This window comes from Colias eurytheme, chromosome 13 (assembly GCF_061535395.1).
Source record: "Colias eurytheme isolate Ceu_HAF_F1 chromosome 13, ilColEury1 Martin Lab GWU primary, whole genome shotgun sequence".
NCBI classification, from domain to species: Eukaryota; Metazoa; Arthropoda; class Insecta; order Lepidoptera; family Pieridae; genus Colias; species Colias eurytheme.
Window position 1 is genome coordinate 4,997,157 of NC_142992.1, and position 20,455 is coordinate 5,017,611.

At 33.4% G+C, this 20,455-nt stretch overlaps 1 protein-coding gene across 3 annotated transcripts in view; it reads right to left on the reverse strand.

The window, feature by feature from the left end:
* Nucleotides 1-17,246, reverse strand: part of Pgant9 (polypeptide N-acetylgalactosaminyltransferase 9) — a 115,752-nt gene extending 98,506 nt beyond the window's left edge. For 2 of the 3 annotated variants that reach the window (XM_090108613.1, XM_090108611.1), the window contains exon 1: nucleotides 17,048-17,245. The gene's annotated coding sequence lies outside the window, so the exon portion shown is untranslated. Of the gene's footprint in view, nucleotides 1-17,047 lie in introns of all 3 variants that reach the window. The other variant, XM_090108612.1, reaches the window with a different exon arrangement.
* Between the last annotated feature and the right edge of the window lie 3,209 nt (nucleotides 17,247-20,455).

The window sequence follows — 20,455 nt, forward strand, 5'->3', positions numbered from 1 at the left end:
GATTGGCTGGTACAATCAGGCATCATTGGCCTATTTTCTGCCTGCATATTGCAGCCATTTCAAATGGTCGCGGAGACCCTACAAGCTAGAGGTGCCCTCTTTCTGTTTTATTTAAGCTATTAAGTTTGGTCTATTGAGACCGTTACAAAATTAACTTCACAGGTCTTGTAGACTGTGAGGATTTTGGAAAAGCTTGATTGGCACTACAGCCACATAAAGTCCATTGCCTTCTGGTTTAGTTGGACAATTATCTTTTGGGTCTACCATGACTAATCCAATTTAACTTCACAGGTCGCGGAGACCATGGAGGTTTTGGTAAAGCCTGATGGGCAGAACTATTCCAATTCAACTTCACAGGTCGCGAAGACCATGGAGATATTGGTAAAGCTTGATTGGCACTCCAATCACAAAAAGGGCCACAGCCCTCTGATTTAGTTAGACTATCAGGATTATTCTAATAATTTAACTTCACAGGTCTCGGAGACCATGGAGATTTTAGTAAAGCCACAGAATGAGCCACAGCCTTCTAGTTAGACAATTATCTTTTTGTCTACAAGGATTGTTCCAATTAACTTTACAGGTCCCGGAGACCATAGAGATTTTGGGAAAGCAGGTTTGGCACATCAATTACAAAATGTACATTGTAAACCTGTACTTGTGCCTCATGTGTGATAGTATAGAAATGTCTGTGTTATTGCTAGTCCCAAAAGCTTCAAAGATAGAGCATACTGTGGTAGTCATTAAGAGGACCATGTCTTGCACTAAATAAGAGTTGCAGACAGTTCTAGACATCTAACACTGAGAGGACTGTACAGTTGTCGCCTCCAGGTATTTCTCTAGAGTTTCGCGCACAGCAGACCAAGAGAGAAGGGCTTTCCCTCTACATGCTACACAAGACTTACGAGCTGTGGAAAAGACAACATACACAGAAATGTCATAGTCTTTGTAAAAGAACAAGTTTGTCACTTCCTAACTACAGATACCGCGGATGCGGGCTGAGTAGGACATCTGAACAGTACTTACCTGTCAGAGAAATGGAGAGGGAAGCAGGGGACTTGGCCTTAGAATTTCTGACTTATATGTAGTGTACCATAGGTATGCAATAAAAATGCTTCTGAGTAGATTGAAAGGGGCGCACATCCTGTAGCCCAAGCAACCAATCAGACTTTGGTCGCCCACATACAAAGGTTGCTAACTCTCTTAGCCCTCACAACTGAGTAACTGTACCTAGATGAGAAGTTGAGAATAACTCTTGGCACGCTTCCAGGACGCCTAAATGGCTTTTGATTTAGATTGCCTCTCAAGAAATGTACCTGTACCGGAGTGGCTTCTCCTACCTTGTACAACAGGAAATATATTTCGGAGGCTCCTGATATGATCCATTCCGCTATCCAAAGAGGTGCTTTAGTGCCAGGGCATATTTGCCAAAGCCTGCTTCGAATTAGGCGACATCTGCAGTTGTTGATGGAGCTGACGCCTAGGCTGAATATTCCCTTCCAAGGATAATCCTCCAAGTGTACTAGCGCACCTCGCACCCCGGGACCCGGGCAGATACATAGCACCCAAGGGTGGCTTATGGTTAATATAATAAATAATAATAATATACGGGCATTTCTCCGCAACTCGATGTCAAGCGCCTAAAGATGGCTTATGGTTATTGACTATTATGGTTATATATGGTTATTGACCCGGAAGTCAGGAGCACTCAGACCATTGGTGAATGGCCTTACCCCCCAACTGCTCAGTCAGAAAAGGGGGGGGGGGGAGAAAAAAGCCCATTGTAGAGCAAAGGAGAAAGAGCAGTTAGGTAGTGGTGCCCCTCCACAGTGCCAACATATGATCCTCCAAGCAGGAGGTGACTTTCATAATGCAAAAAAAAAAAAAAATAGAAGAATGCATGTAATCTAGTACACAGACATTCTATTTAGCTAATTAAATTAAATTAATTAATTTTAATTAGCCTAGGTCTATCATAAGCAAGCTGACCCTATTCTCTCAGGAGCTCTTATGCTATTACTGGGGTCAGGCCGAGAAGCTCATGACATGAACATGACTTCTGAAGATCTCAAAATAGAGTTTTTTATCGCAGCAAAATAAGATTATAACCTGACCTGAATTTGGATATAAAATGGATACAACAACATATTATCCATCAGGGGTCGGTTGTGAGGACAACCAGACACATAAATATGCCCAGTGACCCATGTGGAAGGGTTGGTTCAAGTAACAAAGGACTGATTTTCAGTCTTAAAAGTAGATAATTGATTCTTATCTATAGAGGGGCGGACCCTTTAAGCTTGCAACACAAACCTTTATGTCTGGCTAGATAAGGTCCTTCCAGATCTTAAAGACAGTAGCAACCCTGTCCAGCAGTGGCTTCAAGAAGGTGGTAAGGGCACCAACCTGTTGAGGCAATGGAAGGACCATACAGTCCTTTATAAAGTTTTACTGTCAATCAGTCAATTTAGCCAGTGCCAGTGAGTCTGGTTTACTTTAAGGTAACCTTAAACTGTTTAATTAATTATTTAATTAATTGTAATTGATTTAAGATCCAAGTAATGATCAATGTGTAACAAACATGCTTAAAGCTTAAGGTACAGTTGTGTTAACATTGGTATTATAGTTATTTTATATACAGATGTTATTTACTGTAGTATTTAGCCTTAGAGGCTCCATTGTTTATCCTTGATAACATTGATCTTCCTTTGAGTTATAATTTTTAAAATGTTATTTTTATCTTATTATTTGAACTTTGATTTGTTTCAAAGATACAGAGAAATAATAAATCAGTTCTTAGGTTCTAAGACTTAGTTCATTAGTATTGGCTTATGATTATCTGAGGAGAATAATTTAAAATTTAGAGGATATATGGTTAGTTCTTACATGAAAGAAAAACAATTTTTGTTGTTGCTACATAACCCCCTTGTATTGTTTTTAGAATTTAAAATATAACTTTATTTTACAATACAAGAGGTTCATTTAACATTCTGAAAGGAATGAAATTTAAGTTGTTAATACTCTTAGGTATTACAATATTAACAAGATAATTTATTTTCAACATAGCGTTTGTATGTCTTTCTTCACCAGCAGATATCAAACACATCTTCACCAACGCTGTGTGTTTTAGAAAGACACATAATATTGATGTTTTGCATTAAAACAAAACATGTATTATGTGTCGAATAAAACACACAGCGTTGCAGTTTACTGCTTGCTGATGAAGATGCTATGCCGGCAGAGGCAGATGACAGCGCTTCAAAGGTGATGTCAAATTGGCGATGACAGATGACATATTAGGGACGCGCTCTTGCTAGTGAGGTGAAAGATCCATCGATATTCGGTAAGGTGACCCTTTTTCATGGAGATATATAGGATTCATAGACAGCTTTCTTCACCAACGCTGTGTGTTTTATTCGACACATAATACATGTTTTGTTTTAATGCAAAACATCAATATTAGCACACAAAAAATTGCAAAAGTTATAGGCAAATTAAGTTTCAAAAAAATAGGTATTTCGTTTATTGTTAATAACTTCGAAATTATTAACATTTCAGAAATTTTGAAAAAAGATTCTTAAAGAGGAGGAAATTTCCAACGAAAAACTCCCAACTCCCGGAATTCTATCTCCATTATTTATAATTTTAATTGAACGCTGAAAATAGGCCTCCGCGCGGCATTTTTAGATAGCGCGCGCGGCTTCAAAACCGAGCACGTCACACTAATTATTTTTTTTAAGGTATTAAATATTAATTAAAAAATTTAAAAAAATTATGGTGTATTCCGAACACTTCAAAGAATTTGCTCCCGTTGGAAATTTTACTTAAAGTTAATTTTTCAACAAATTAGACAAATGTTAACTAACGAAATTTTTTTGAACTTCCGTCCTTATTGCACATTACATACAGAAACTTTATTGTCTCGAAAGGTCGACATGACGTAGTTTTGTGTACAAAAACACATGACTATATTACCTCACCTTAGGTACAATGTTTTTGCGTACATACCTGACTACTTATTTAAAACCCATTTACGAGGTTTTAAGAAATTGATTCCATGAATCATACTGCTTGTAATGAGTTACAATGTTCGATGCGGGAAATAGTTCGTTAATAAAATAAAAATTTATTAATACGAACACGTACCTACGCTGGCATTTTATAATTTTATTACTGTGAGACAGCAGTACTTGTTTTTGTTATGGCATTACTCACATTTAATAGATCCATCTATGTATGATTAATGTTTTCCGTCACATTTCTCGCTATAACAGCTGCTTCTAGTCTTGTGAAAAACTTTCATCAATAAAATGAACATCAAATTACATCTTAACGTGTAGTCGTTAAATAAATTAACGTTATGTTTTAAGACAAAATAATTTACATAAAAAAATCCAAACCTATTATACTAATTGAAACATCAAAATGCACTTACCATATACAAGATGATTAATAATTATACCAACAATAATTATACCAATGTCTAGCTCACACTGCTGCATAAATGCCTGATTAATTCACACTTACATACCTGTAACAAAAGAATATAAGTCAGTAAACATATAAATGTATATTTAAATAGCTATTTACGCACAAGACAGTTTTCCTTATTTGTCCAATTAGATTATCGCGATTGCAAGTATAAAGACGTATAAATCATCAGATTATAAAAGGTTTTAAAACTATTTATTCTCAATAAGAATTAACGAATCTTGGTATGTTTATAAGATATTTATTTAAAAGAACACATAAAATACCTCTTATAAACTAGGCTAGTGAATAGTGATAGTCCAAACCGGCACTTAAAACGAAAAAAAAATATCTCATTACTCATCATACAAAATAAATTTAAAGAAGTATTGCATTGCGTGACTCCATCACGGCTGCGAGAAAATAAATAAACACGTAACTAAAACCTAGATTGCACTAATGCACCAAATAAAAAACTGTACTAGGTATAATCATATCGATATCCGATCGCTTTTATGGCTGCAAGAACTATCGTTCTGTATGGACTTTAATAGTGAAACGTAATGCAAGCGTGGAAACTCATTTTTCGCTCGTTTTACATCAAATCAGTGCAATGATTACATAAAATCGAAATGTGTTCCGTTGATAAGAATGTTATTGTTACAAGCGCGCTAGGCAAACGATAACCATCGAATGAGTTTGCTTTGTGAACAACTTTTTTGGTTTGTTGGGATATTTTTATTTTCTTTTCTAACTATTTTTATTCCGATCGAATGGGTACATAGTTATCTGAATGTGGAAGATCAAAATTAATTTGATAAATCATAGTAAAGAGTGAAGATTTAGGATTGATGATGATGACGAAGATGATGGAGGGATTTAATAGTAAACATTTCAATAATCAGACGTTATTGAGAATCATCTTTGTAGTATCTAAAGACTAATCAAAAGGTTAAAGTTATTCATCGTTTAGCTAGTTAGAGCCAGCGCGCACGAGCAACTTTGTCTCCGCAACTATTTTGTCTCTCCCATCAATTTGTATGGGGAGTTGCGTCGCTACGTGCGCGCACTTTCATACTAGCCCATGGGTGGGAGAGACAAAATAGTTGCGGAGACAAAAAAGTTGCGGAGACAAAGTTGCTCGTGCGCGCACTGTCTTACATGCCATTCAAAGTATTATTTATTTATCTTGAATAATATCCCAGTAAAATGCCTCTGACATAAACACAGCGGATTCCTTCGACTGACATTTGAACTGCGAAACCGTACAACATGTTTGAAAATAAGACTTCTACCTTCTTTTATATAATCATTTACTTCGGACATCACATAGCACGTGGCCAACATAGTTATTCATATTTACGAGAAGTTATGAAATTTGAAATACACTATTAAATTCCCAAGCACAATGCATACGAAACCGCATATAAAACGTTACGCAAAATAATGCACTACGTTTTATTTGATAAAGCCAATGTTTTAATACATTTTATTGTCACGTGACTTTGTAAAATGCTTTTGAAGCTTATTTGTACATCACACGCTTTTGTCACGGAAATGTATTTTATTTTAATATAATTTAAAAGGAGATAAAATTATCAGCATATTATGTGTATATCATTAAACGTAATGGAATTACGATACAGTTCTGCTGAAAAGGAACGTTGAACATCGACTCATTTAAGAAATAGTATACCTACTCCACCTATCTCTACTTTTGTTGTCTAGTCTACGCAATAACAACGCCTGTAATTTTCTGAAAATTCCTATTTTTATTCGTTACTTACCAAAGAGCATTTACCATGCACTAAACCAATTAAGAAAATTACCACATAGTGTACACCAAACTTTTTTATAATGTCACAAATTCATAGAAGCCAAAACAAAAGTTCGCGGTACCCATTAAAATTAAAACGATGGGCTGGCGCGGCGCGGGTGTCTGTTAGTTTAATGCATTAGCGAGATTGGCCCGTATCATTGGCCGGGTCATTGTAATATGATGTCATTCGATTAAGCGAACAGTGCATTAATAACTAGCTTGTTTGTATTGTTTACTTGCGTCGCTCGGTGTATTCGTGTAACTGAAGTGCGTCCGCACTCCGCACTTATTCGCTGTTTGTGTATATTGACCAGTATTTTACTTAGGGCCAATTTTTCAATGCTTGGATAAAACTTATCCGTCCAATAAAGTATTACGCGATAATATTAAAATGTCACGTAAACTGTCAAATACGGGCAATTAGAATACGTTTTTAAAATGGTAGTTTTATACATTATTTGACGAATAAGTTTTATCCAAGCATTGAAAAATCGGCCCTTATTTATAGTATTTCTACAAATGAACACGTGTTTTGCATCGTACATCATACTTTTGCGGTATTTACAGTGATTGGTGATTGCACTTAAATCTATATTCTATATTTAAATAGTTAGGAAGCAGGCAGATCTTTGTTAATAATCAGTAAATTGTTAAAGATCTGCCTGATTCCTCAAATATTAATTTGACAAAAACGTATAAAAGGTCAACTGTTTTCCAAACGATGGAAAAATAATTTAAAAAAGGTTATTTTTAAAGTGACAAATAAACAATTTCGAACAGAAGAAATAAAATAAATGCAAAACTATTAAGTAACAAATTTTAAAGACAGTCAAAAAACTATACATAAACATAAAAAAACTGCATCAACAAAAAACATGCCAACATAAAAAAACAACACACCAACAATATACGTTAAAATTTATGTTCAAACTTTTTTCCATCGATACCTTAAATAGATTTTATGGATCAGCGGAAAACCCCAATGGAGTTTAATGTGTGTTTTAGTATTTTTGTTTTGTTTGGATATTATGTATAACATGTATTTCTAATCTATTATGTACTATATTACATATATTGTAATGTAATCATAAAGTTCATAATAACATCTAATATAAACTGTTTATGTTAGTAATTATTATCATAAATCTCTTGATACGTATATCAAAAACATAATATCTATTTACCAGGACTCAAGAGTAAATATTTCATGAATATGGGAAAGACACTTCAAATAAACGAACATTAGTTAATCAAACAAGTTCATTGACACGATATTTTTGGCGAACCTTTCGCTCATGACTGTGTTTAGTCGTTTTTTATTGTTAACTAGCGGTCCGCCCCGGCTTCGCCTGTGGTACATATTTATGTTTTCTCTACATAAGAACCATCCTCGTACTTCAAGGAATATAATAAAAAAAGAATTATCGAAATCGGTCCACCCGTTCTCGAGTTATGCGCTTACCAACACATTTTACGATTCATTTTTATATGTAAGATATGTACTTGAATATTTAATTAACATGTCGTTATTATTCTTTTGTTTCATAAAAACTATTGACTACTAAATGACTTATAAAATGTTAGTAACATAACAAGAATAAATATTACCTATGAAAAAAAATATGCTTGTAGGTAAATACATAGGTAGGTCATAAATTAACCTCGCTAGAATTAATTAATCTACAATTCCCATTCATTCATAAATACTAATTTCCTACGTAGCTTTCATACGTTTAAAATTATAATCAATTCCTTTAAAAATCCCATTAAACTTATCACCAATACAACGCAGACAAAATTGAAATAAAGCTTGCAAAAACAATAGAATCATACAGAGTTAAATTACCGTACACTTAACCATTGTGCGTTTCATAAAAATCACCAACAATTCCATATCGCAAATACTTAATACGTGCTATAGGCCAATATCATTTCCTTGATAATAATATGGTGTTTATCAAGGCCATACCGTTGGTGCATTATAAGCGTAATCAACACCAATATTCAATTCGATTCGCCACCTCATTAGCTACAACGCTTCTCACAAGATCTTTGAACTTTCTCACGATAGTACCTTTATAGCCTCGGGCAGCTTGCGGCCGGCTTTAGGCTACGTACATACTGCATTTTGCACTTTGCGATTTTACTTAACAATTCTATTACTTTGAAAGAAGACGTTGTTGAAGTATTTCGTTGATGGCACATTTGCTATCAAGATTTTAAAGCTTTTAAATATTTTAAAAGTTATCCTGATTTATATATTTAAAGTCATAAACTTTATACCACGATGTTTTCTGTAAGCTGTGCAAATAAATATTATAGAAATCTATAAATTTAATACTTGTCTCCAACTAAATCGCAAACTAATATCTTCACTGTGTGCTCGCCCTATGCGGTTAAACAGGTACCTACACTTGACCGATGAATGGCCAACGGCAATGCTAGCCAGTCTAGATCCCATTACCATCGTTGTGTACTCTTGTAGCATCGAATGGCATAAATTGTTCCACAATTACTTCATTGATATAGTCTTATCCCTACTTATGTATTTGTTTATTGTAAAATGTAACGTTAATCAATTTAATACCCTGATCACAGTATTACAATATTATTTGTAAAATTTATCATAAAAGAATACAGACAGTTAAATTTTATCATATCTTTTCAATATCTGTACAAAAAAGAAGTCTATTAAACAAAAAATACGTCACAGTTAAAAATTTAACCATAATTTTTTACGAATTTAAATATACAGTGGTATTTATAATTTTACGTAATTAATCCAATTATGTCGATTAAAAAGGCGGAAAAGGTTTATTGTTGTGAGTGTATGGTTAAAAACAATGTAAAACAGTATCATTTTCGTACATTTTGATAAGAAGAATTTCTGAAATCTGAAGCTCATTAATGTCTCCATTTTTTTCCAGTTTTATTAAAAAAAAAAAGAACTAGTTTTTGACCTGTCCACAAAAGTAAATAAAACATTTTGTTGTGCGAAAAAAGAAATATTTTCCGTAAATTGACAGCTTTCCTTTCCTTTCCTTGAATAAATCCAGAGCTACAATTGAAGCGGTTTCGCTTCACACCATTAAGATCTACTGTTTTATTTATAAACACCTTACAAGTACATAAAACGAGATATAACACACAAAAACGAAGGTATAAAGCGACTCATTTAAACAAGACAGACTACTTCATCGTCCTAGTGTTCTCTGCTCCAATTACTTTTTAACACGCTTTTATTAGCTTCACCTGTATGTTTGGATGTAACTGACTCCAGAGACTTGATTTTGACTTCATTATTCAAACTTTTAGTTTTATCTCGGTGACAGTTCAATAATTTCAGAAGTTCATTTCAATCGTGTTTTATTCTTATACTAGGTACTAAACTATATTTTTAACATTTTCAGCAATTACATTTAAGTGATTTAAATTTTAAACCATCAACAAATCAATTTTAACTCGCCTGACATAACCATATAGTTTGTGGTGCATTTCTATAAATATACCTTCCGTTTGCAAAAGGTGAACGCACACCATAGCGGTTGAACGAACCAGTTTCATGGGCAAACCTAACCTACTACCTACGCATTTCATATTACTTGTCCAGTGTCTCTGAAGCCAACGTCCCATTGTATATAATTATTTCAATGATTCTCAAGTATTGAATTTCTCGACTGCAATGAATTGATAAACCATATAATATATTATTAAAATTCGGTAAGATAAAGATGCTTTTTTACTTCTTATTTTGAGGAAAATTGAGACACTCAGTATATCGGTCACAAAATTATTTGAATATCAATGAACAAGGAAACGAAGGTTACACCCGCCAGATGCGTCATCACTCCACTTACAAACTAACCTCATTATTGAATTTCGGATAATGTTTACTCCAAGAACTTCGCTATATTAATATTATAGTTTCAAAACATTAACATTTAAACAAAAAACATCCCATACGACATTAGCACACTGTTCTTATATTTTTTTTCTTTACAAACCAGTTTTTATAGAAAATAGTTTATATTCAGGGTAAACGAACTACTTCATCGACCTTGAAGATTCTATAAATATCGTAATGATAGCAACGCTTGAGAAAAATATGATAAAACAAATAAGAAGATCCACCATGCGTGACTGTATACTTCTCTTTTTAGAACCAATGTCGTGACGTAAAGGTTCTCATTAATATTGAAGATGTAAGTTTATAGGAAAACCACAATTAGTAAAAGATACTAATAAGTAATTTTGTTGTTCCTCCATTATTAATTAACAATACCACATTACTTCTTAAAATCTTTCAGAGCCATTTACCTCCTTAAATACGTATTAGCCATAATTATTGACGTAGGTACTCCAAAAGCGGATCGGATCGAAGCGGATTATTAAGTGGATCTACCAATAATATACTTACCATTTACTATAATGAGCTTTTAAGCTTCTTCTAATAGTTATTTGTGGAAAAACGTAAAACTGAAAGAGGCAATATGGCAGGCAGTCTAGAATCGATCAATCAACTTTACAAAGATGGATAATTTGTCAAACAGTTAATTAAGACCAATCGGTCAAAATGTGGTGGTATTTTAAATTGCTAAAAAAAGGAAAACCGCGACAAACGTTCTCCCGCATATATTTGTGCAATGCTGCTTTACCATTTACACCCTTATCGCAATGATGTAGGACATATAATCGTATTTTCGTTGTTGCCACAATACGGGGGCAATTTCCCTTTTGCGATGCCCTCACATTAATCTACATCGGAAGTTTACAGCACACGATTACGCGCGGTGACGATAATGGTGAAACAACAATGGCCATTCATTGGCCAGCTTGTTTGGCGAGTTTGTTGCCGCACGATATTCGTATCGGCTGGTTCCATAAATTCTATTTTTGATGCATTACTTTTACGAAGTTGTGCATAAAATAATCCATTTAGAACTAGGCATAAAACAGCACATATTGGTAAAATTTTCTTCATAATATTTTGATTATCGGCGCGGCCGGAATTTAACCTACAAGAACAATAAAATGATTGCCGTATGTTCGTATATGGAAAAATGAACTTTTCCGAGAAGATAACTAACAATTTTAAAAGTGAACGTGAAAGATTATCCTTGGATAAATTTATCCAAATAAGCTAAATACAAAAGAAAATGTCTATCTGGTTAATAAAATCAATGCTAGAGGTCAGATAGTATCCAGCATCTCTGCCCTTTCCCCACTTAATTAAACGCAACTCCTTAACTTTATTAGTTGCTTACCGCCGCTCATCTGAACGACGCATCTTTAAAATAACGTCTGAACTGTCTAGAAACAGCGTTGAAAGTAAAGGTTATTCTATAGTCTATAGCATTAAAGTCTACATAAAGCGACGGGAAAACTTTCAAACAATATTCGCTGTCCAACCACTTTCGAATGGGTTTATACACGATAGCCAATATTTTTAGACAAACACGTTCTACCACGCTTTGTTTATGAAATCTTCACAACGACCGTTACTTAATTTTCGCTTTATACCATAGCATTTATGCTATTTTAATAGGAACATATAAAAATGAAAGTTATATGAAGAAAGTCTTATTCTAGTTTGCATGATATATCTGTGTCCTAGGTTGGTTTATTTTTTTAATCTAATTTATACAATAAAAAGTTCATATAGTTTCCGTGAATCCAATATTCGGAGTATAAATAATTTATTCAGATCGGCTCAATCACATACAATCACACAGCAAGAAATTTCATAATATGTATTAATATTTTCCTAGACCCAATAAATGTTACAATATTAATAAACCGCCAAACACCACAGCAAATATATAATATATTCAAATATTCATGCACGTATAAAAATTCAATGAAACAAAACACATTTCATAGTTAGACCTTCGTACAGTTTATAACGTTATCATTTCACACATATTAGTTTCAGCAATTACATTTTCGATAATTTAGCGCTTATCATAAAATTGTTATACAGTCTATCAGAATATTAAATGTTATTCATAATGATTTGGTTTATATTTAACGACTGCAATAAATGTAGGTACCTACCTGATATTCTCTTCATTCTTTTTTCTAGACCATTACTGCAGAATAGTAGGTGCTACATATATTTTATTAAAGAGGAAAATTTAGTCAGTACAAGGCAACGTTTAAATTGTGCAAGTTCCTATCTATGCAGATTGCAGAAAGATCTAAAGCAAAGCGCATACTAGGGGATAATCCACATGTAACTAAAATTCATTCGAGCGAACCTTACAACATTTGACTAACAAAAAACCTGTAGAATGTGTAATTAGACAACCAAAAAACTTTAGCATACGATAAGAGCCAGGAAACGTAGCCTATAAAAATAAAACACGCTCACATGAAGCTACTGCAGTCGCCGCAAATCGAGTAATTTCCAGCCAAACAGAATTTACATTAAACAATTTTGAGGTTTTTTTTTATCGTTATTTACACAATATATTTGATAGAACTAATTCGGTAGGAACCTATAACCAATGACAAAGTGACTATCGGAGTTTTAACGTGAAAATATGTACGGTCTACAATTGACAAACACAATAATATGGTGTTTATTATTTACATTACCTTTGTTTCACACGGATAAAGCGAAACGCGAAGAAATTGATATAATGACATCAAGAGCAAGTAGCGATTATTTTGACATAATAATTACTTCCATGGAAGCAATGGAACAGGTAACTAATACACCTATTTCCACGTGTTCCCACGACGATCTTTCCGGGTGGAACGGAAACGTTTGAAACAATTATAAAAGAGCGGGACAAAAAATTGCGTCATTTGCCTTAATTAGACGCGGACGATTGTAATTTTCATATTGTAATGAAGAAAAAGAACCGAGGAAGATTTTACATCAAGTTAAAGAGGTAGAATCCTTGAAAAATGGATAGTGTAGTCACGGTGTTGTTGAATTAACATACTGTACTGTAAGACACATAGGTACTATTTGTCTCAATATAAAATTTATGAATATCTCGTCAACTTTATTGACGATAATCAATTCCAGGACTGAGGTCTGTGTCGTTTCCTAATAAAAATTAAGTGAACGATCAAATTATGGACTACAACGCTCTGTCTGTATGGTGTTTTTTTTTTGTATCATTTTGTAAAAAACTAAATCTTCTCCAATTTTCGACCCTTACCAATTAGTTAGCTAACTTTTAGATACTTCATCAGTATAACCCAGACACGTAATACATTAAACTGTAGTTTCAAAACAGTCTCCGCTCCAACAGATTAGAACGTCTGGGGTTTTAACACGCGAACTCCAAACACCTAAGTACAAGTTATAAGACGCATTGTATGGCTATAATTAAACACCTCGACTGTTGAGGCAAATTTACGATCGTATAAAGCGCGTCCACAATACGGCCTTACAGCTGCAGGATCCAAAACAAAACCTCCTCCTAATACCGAGTTGACATTCGAGAAATATGATCGCCGGTATGCATAATTTTGATTGCCGCTTAAACAAAGCGCGCCCAAATTAAGCGGCATACTCGAAATTCTGCTGATTACGCAAACTTCAGCTATTACACACCAAAATTATAATATGGTACGCGGTATTTCTAAAGGTAATTTAAGATGTGCTATTATGAAGGAAACGTACTTCATTAACGACTAATTTATGTGAGCATAACTAACAACAGGGCAATAAAAAAACATTTACCCATTACATTTTTCATTACCCACTTTAATGAATAATGCAAACACCAGTGTTGAAAGTAAAACCCATGCTGATATATGATTGTCTAATAATTATACTAGAAATACGGTGAATATTTTAAATGCTCAGATATTCACGAAGCAATATTTTTACATTAATTAATCAGACAAGTAACATCTTAGGAAATCTTTTGATAAATATTTTCTGGCGGTAATATTGCGAATTTTGTTTTCAATCGTGATTGTTCATTAGGTATGAATCTTTCCGCATTTGATAGGGCCTTCAGAGTTAATGAATTTTGATAACTTCCATCCGTGAGCGGAAAGCCATTGACAGGAGTCGGCGAGTCACCGGACGCTTCCACCTTCTTAATAGCTTTAAACATTTTCAAGGCTTCCGAATACCGTGGTTCCGGGAACTTGAAAACTATTTACAACTTTCTTCTTCCCTCCAGCTCCGTTTCTACAAATATGACCAAGTTGTTTCGGAACATGACTAGCGGATAATATTGAACTGTTCGTGAATTGGCGACAAGGTGGAGTAAGGTGAAACGTCTACCGGTTGAACATGTATTTTATATAATGATGAAATTTTATTGAGTCGCATTGATTCCTATAATATTCAGATTTAGAAGTATTAGCTTCTTACTTAGCCGTTATTTCTTATTTACATTGAGACAGGTTAATTATGATTACTTTAATATTTTATCGAAAATGTTAATTATAACTATTTATATATCGACTATCGACTTCTCTTATTAAAAAGGCAAATTTATTTTAACTCTAACAAACAGACGCATCGGATAAAACCATCATTACCTCTCAGGGCATTTACAAACCCATTTATTTGGAAAGTACAATATTGGAGGACAAAAAGTTGAATATACAGAAAACAGGTGTAAATGATAATATGTTTCGAAACATATCTTCTAATGTACATTACCAATCACTATATGCAAATGGCAAGCGTTTTCCCTTGACTTGCCAGTTGCCGTCGACCTCTGCAAATGCCTTGCCACTACATCGTATTATATTATCTGAGCTTGCCACATTATGCGCCGACGCATCATACCTTTGCTATGTTTAATGACTAACAAGCTCATAAAGCTCTTTGTTGGAGAAATTAATTGTTCATTCGTTTAATTGTCTGTTCCCTGTATGGCAGTTTTTATGTGATTTTCAGTATGTGGCCTTTGTAGATACAAACATTAATTTTTTGTCCTGTCTGTCACTGTTAATTCTTTGTGAATGCCACATCCAGGATATAGGTAAATGTTTTGCAGCTAGAATTTAAATGTTTTATAGTACCAACCGACCGACCGGGCTCAGTGGCGTGCAGTGCCTACGCCCAGCAGTGGTCAGTGGACAACAAAAGGCTGATGATGATGATGATATGAGTACCAACTAGGTACATAATATATTTTCCATACTCCTGCGACGATTATGTTATCTGTTAGACATCTGTTGTTTATCATAGTGATAATTTTGATATAGGTAGGTACACAGTATAAGTGAACAGCTTATAAAAGTAATTTAATTGTAGGTATGTAGATAAGAGTTTTGGGTTACACGCACTGTTATAATATCTATAACTGTAATGCAAATTGTAATTTATTTGTGAATTTTCTATTAGATACACCTACTAAATTAATAAATTAAATACCTAATTACTCTATGATTAAAATAATTACTTATATGAAATAATGTCGGTATGTTCATGATGAGTGAACGGCCGGAAATCTTCTGAAATTTACTTTTACGAAATAAATTCGATAATTGTTGTTGAAAACAAATTACCTACTTAGGTAGGTATAAATTAGGGATGTAACGATACATGATTTTGCCGATACGATACCGATACCGATATTTGTAGTAATGTATCGGCGATACCGATACCGATATCGATGGCTTGGTAGAAAAATAAATAGTGAATTATGCATAAAAAGTTACCAACATTTAACAGAGACAACTGTTAATCGTATTCTTTTAAATAAAAATGCCAAATCAAAAAACAACAAAACCATTTATTTTAGTATTATTATTTTACGAAGTCAGTTAAACTTTAAGTAATACACATACAATCAGTACCTAATAAAAGTTTACTATAATATTGGTAGAGTTTTTTCAGAAAACAAAGTGCGCACGCGCGGGCGGCCTCCCTCATCGTTCATTGGGCGCGGATTTTTGAATTATTTGATATCAAAAAAATTGTTTGTTTGTAAAGTAGGTTTACGATCGAGATGTTTACGTGATAACATAATGCAGTGGCAGCGCTCGAGATGAAACGGGAGATCGGTCCGTCTCTCTCTCGTTATACCTGCGGCCTGATATATCGGCCGATATATCGGTATCGGTATCGGTATCGTGACATCCCTAGTATAAATGTATGACGCGGGATATTCCCGAGTGAGTCACCAAAAAATTCTTATTGAACCAACTTACCCATATCAAGGTCTTTCTTTTCTTAAAATAATTATTATCATGAAATCATAGACCAATACATAATTATTATATAGGTATTAGGTACCTATTCGAAAGACTTATTGATTCATTCTTCTTTATAAACCCAATTAAAAACGTCCTTATTAGTCAAACCGTAAATTACATAGGTACCTACCTAAATTAATTAGGTATTAAATTGTGGGAAATTTATTATCACAATATAATCACGCTAGGTATCTTGCCTTTGATTTTCATTGGAATTAATGATAAAATATATTATCACTTAAACTATTCCGAGATAAGAAACGAGTTGTGTGCAACTTATACCGATGATAGTAACGACAAATAAATATTTGAGAATTACAAAATAAAATTCATGTTTTACGGTTAGAAGTTTTTGCGTCCGTATTTATCGATACAAGGATGAGAAACAAGAAACAATTGAGATATTTCGAAGCGATACTAAAACAAGAATCCGAGCAGGAAGAGTCAATGAACCGAGACGCAAGTTAGAAATAAATCATCCGATCACAATCCTTTACAAGTTCAACATCATAAGGACCGGACAAGTGACATTCCGTATGCATCCAATCGCATTATTATTTGCAAGGTATAGGCACCAACCTTGAATGAGAAGGGGGTCCGTAGGGTCATGCACGTTCCAAAGCCAAATCCAGAAGTGTGAAAACTGTTCTAGTGTGTATAATTCATTTTTAGCACGACACTAACAATCCACAGGTAAATTCGAAAGCTCGCGTACTTGGCGCACGCAGCAACGACACTCGTCCACACGTGACGACGCGCAGAGTACGACTGAAGATGTCGAGGTACGGAGGTCCGTTCGTTCGGAGGTCGTTGGCGATTGGAGGAGCGAGGAGTGGAACGGGATGCGACAGTGAGATGCGCGCACCCGGCTTCCGTTCGAATCATTTGATAATACATATTCGCACTGAAAAAAACTTAAGTAATTGGCGCCGCAACGTTGCCATTTTTAAGTAATTAAGCACGTTGCAGCGCCGCATAATTAAAGAATTTAAAGAAAGTTTAATTTAAGTAGGTATCACTTCGTTTTGTGTAGTTACATTGTTACTTTCAGCAATAAGAGTTATGATCACATAATATACATACTTACATCAATTATTTAATGTTTAGTTTACAGTAACGGACTTCTGTTTTTCGGAATTCATACCTACTTACGCCTACACAACTAGGTAAGTATACCTAAAGAGTTTCAACTACCTACCAAAAATTATTTATTTAGTCTTACTATATTTGAAGATTATGATATAAAATGATATCCTGTAGCATTCTTTTTTATGAATATTTACAGAGCCAATATGGTTAAAAATGTAGTTTTAAAAAACTTTAAATACTTATTCGTAAGCTTTCATGAAAATAAATATTTTTTTTATTCAATAATAAATAATATACCTATATCTAGTTAACTACTAAATAGTTTTGTTCAATTCCTAAGTACATCAATGCAACAGACAATTTCTAGGTATTGTTATAATAGATACATGGATACTACGTAGTACTTTTTGTAATATATTTTGTGATGATACATCATGTCCACTATTAATATACTACAGATAGAATTAAAATAAATACATAATTTTTTGTTATCCTTTTTACTGATAAACAAGTGCATCATGTTAACCGCAGTCAATATTGCACTACATATTGATAATATTATGTCCCTTATCACAGGCTCGTAAGTCGTACGGCTATTATCACACACTGATTGTACTCAGTTAGGGATATATTTGTTTTATTTTTATCATTCATATTTCCGCACGGATAAAGTTAGTGTTGAAAGGTTTCAAAATTTTACTTCATTTGTCAGATTGTACATGTATAACGTAGGTATGGTTAAAAGCGTTTAAAATACTATAGAGTTTTGTTTATTTTATTATTATTTATTATCATACGTGCTATTCTAATCTGTTTCTTGTTCTTCATGTTTTGTTTCTTCTTTCTATGAGGAATTCAAGATTCACCCCACTTGAATTACGAGTAGATAACTTAGGTAGGTATACATTATTTATTTATACCTAATCAATAGTATTGCCGCCGCGCCACTTGTTCGTTAATTTTCAATTTGTCATTTGTGTAACAAATCACTTTTTCGATTAATTTTTGATGTACCTACAATGAAATATATTCCTACATTTAAATAACATTATTATCCCAATATGAAAACATATTTGCGATGGCTTCAAGCAACTGCTATTTTCAGGCGTAACAATACAAGTTTCACACATTACAGCTTTTATTAAGCTTCAGCTATCAACTTGTCTGTCTGTGTATTATCAAACAGTACAAGTTGAATCTGACCCACTTCTCGTGTTCAATTTTACTAAATATATGTATATCCTTATACTGTGTCCTTATACGTATATCTACCTATAATATTTGTACATATTTGTAAGTCAATTTTCAATATCATACGTCACTTTAATGACGTCATTTAAATACCTACGTGTAAAGTACACTTTAACTCTACTCTCGGTTGACTCTCGGACTGTTTCCTGAAGGACAATTCGTAAAATTAACATCTTACAAGTATTGTTTAGAAATTAAGATTACCTACTAACCTATACAACATATACCTATAGCAACTAAGTTTTCTATCACATTTCAAACATAATACATATTATGAAAACAATTGCAGTATCGCTGTTTATCTATTGAAGGAAATAAAAATCCTTATGTTTGCCGTATGCAAATACATATTTCTAACATCAATAAAATGCATACGCTATCAGCGCTTATCAGCTCAACGCAGTCGCAGCGACATTCGAATTTTTAGAAAACATATTTTTACTTATATTTATATTGACGTAACTTCATTTTAAAATATATTCACATGCGTAGGTACTATAAATAATAAATGTTAAAAACTTTAGACAATAATATAATATGCATGTTGGTAGTTCGATTGTAGTCTATAAATTAAAAAGGATGACAATTGACAACCCATATTCTATATTTATAACTCGCTAGTACATTTGGCTATTAGCCTATTATCACAGAATACTTATTAGTAGCTAAACGCTACAGAACGGACACTCTCCGCCTCCCGCCAAAATTAAACTTACCTCACCCCCGCGCGATCAGACATAAAATGGGCCATATTTTTCTGCAAGGACGATACGCAACGAAGATTGACAACATTAATCAAATTGACTTAAAGTAATTTTATTATTTTGGATTTGTGATTATCGTTTTTCCTAGAAAATGGTTAGATATTGTGCTGTTTACGGATGTATTTCATCAGAAAAACGCGAATTTTTTTTTACGCTAGTCACAAATGTGCCAACCATAAAGCGTTAACACACACATTTGCAGTCTCTACAGTGTGACTGTCAAAACGATCATTTTGTATGGAGTGTCCGGGGTGTGCTATTATAATAACTACCATGGACCTACAATAATCAAAACTTTTTATTATTTCCGTTATTAAAATAACTTCTTTCAGTTATTTAACTTTTTTACACACTTTATAATATTTTTATAAACAAAATACCAGAAGTACCACATCCATTTTATAATATTATTAGCAATGAACGTAACGTATAAGTAAACATTTTAAATGGATAATTGAAATGAATACAATTAAAACACATGTGTCAATAACACTTGTACACACAATATGTAATACGTAAGAAAATCATTTTGAAATTTTAATTCAAATTCAATTTTGTTCTACGCTATTTAAATTACTTCAAATATTATATTAATATTTCACAATCACTACAAATTATATAATATATACTTAACTACGTAATTAGTTCCGATTACCCAAAAATGATGTTAATGCCCAAATTGTTATTTTCTTTTATCACGTAAAATAGATAGGTCAATTATTATTATGTACCTAGGTAATATTATTAGTACATCCTGTTCCTGTAAGCCCATCATAGATAATACGCGAGCTCGTTAAAAAATACGACCAAGTGTGAGTCGGATTCGCGCACCGACGGTTCCGCATAAAACTGTGTTTTTTATTTGTTGTAAATTTACACTTTT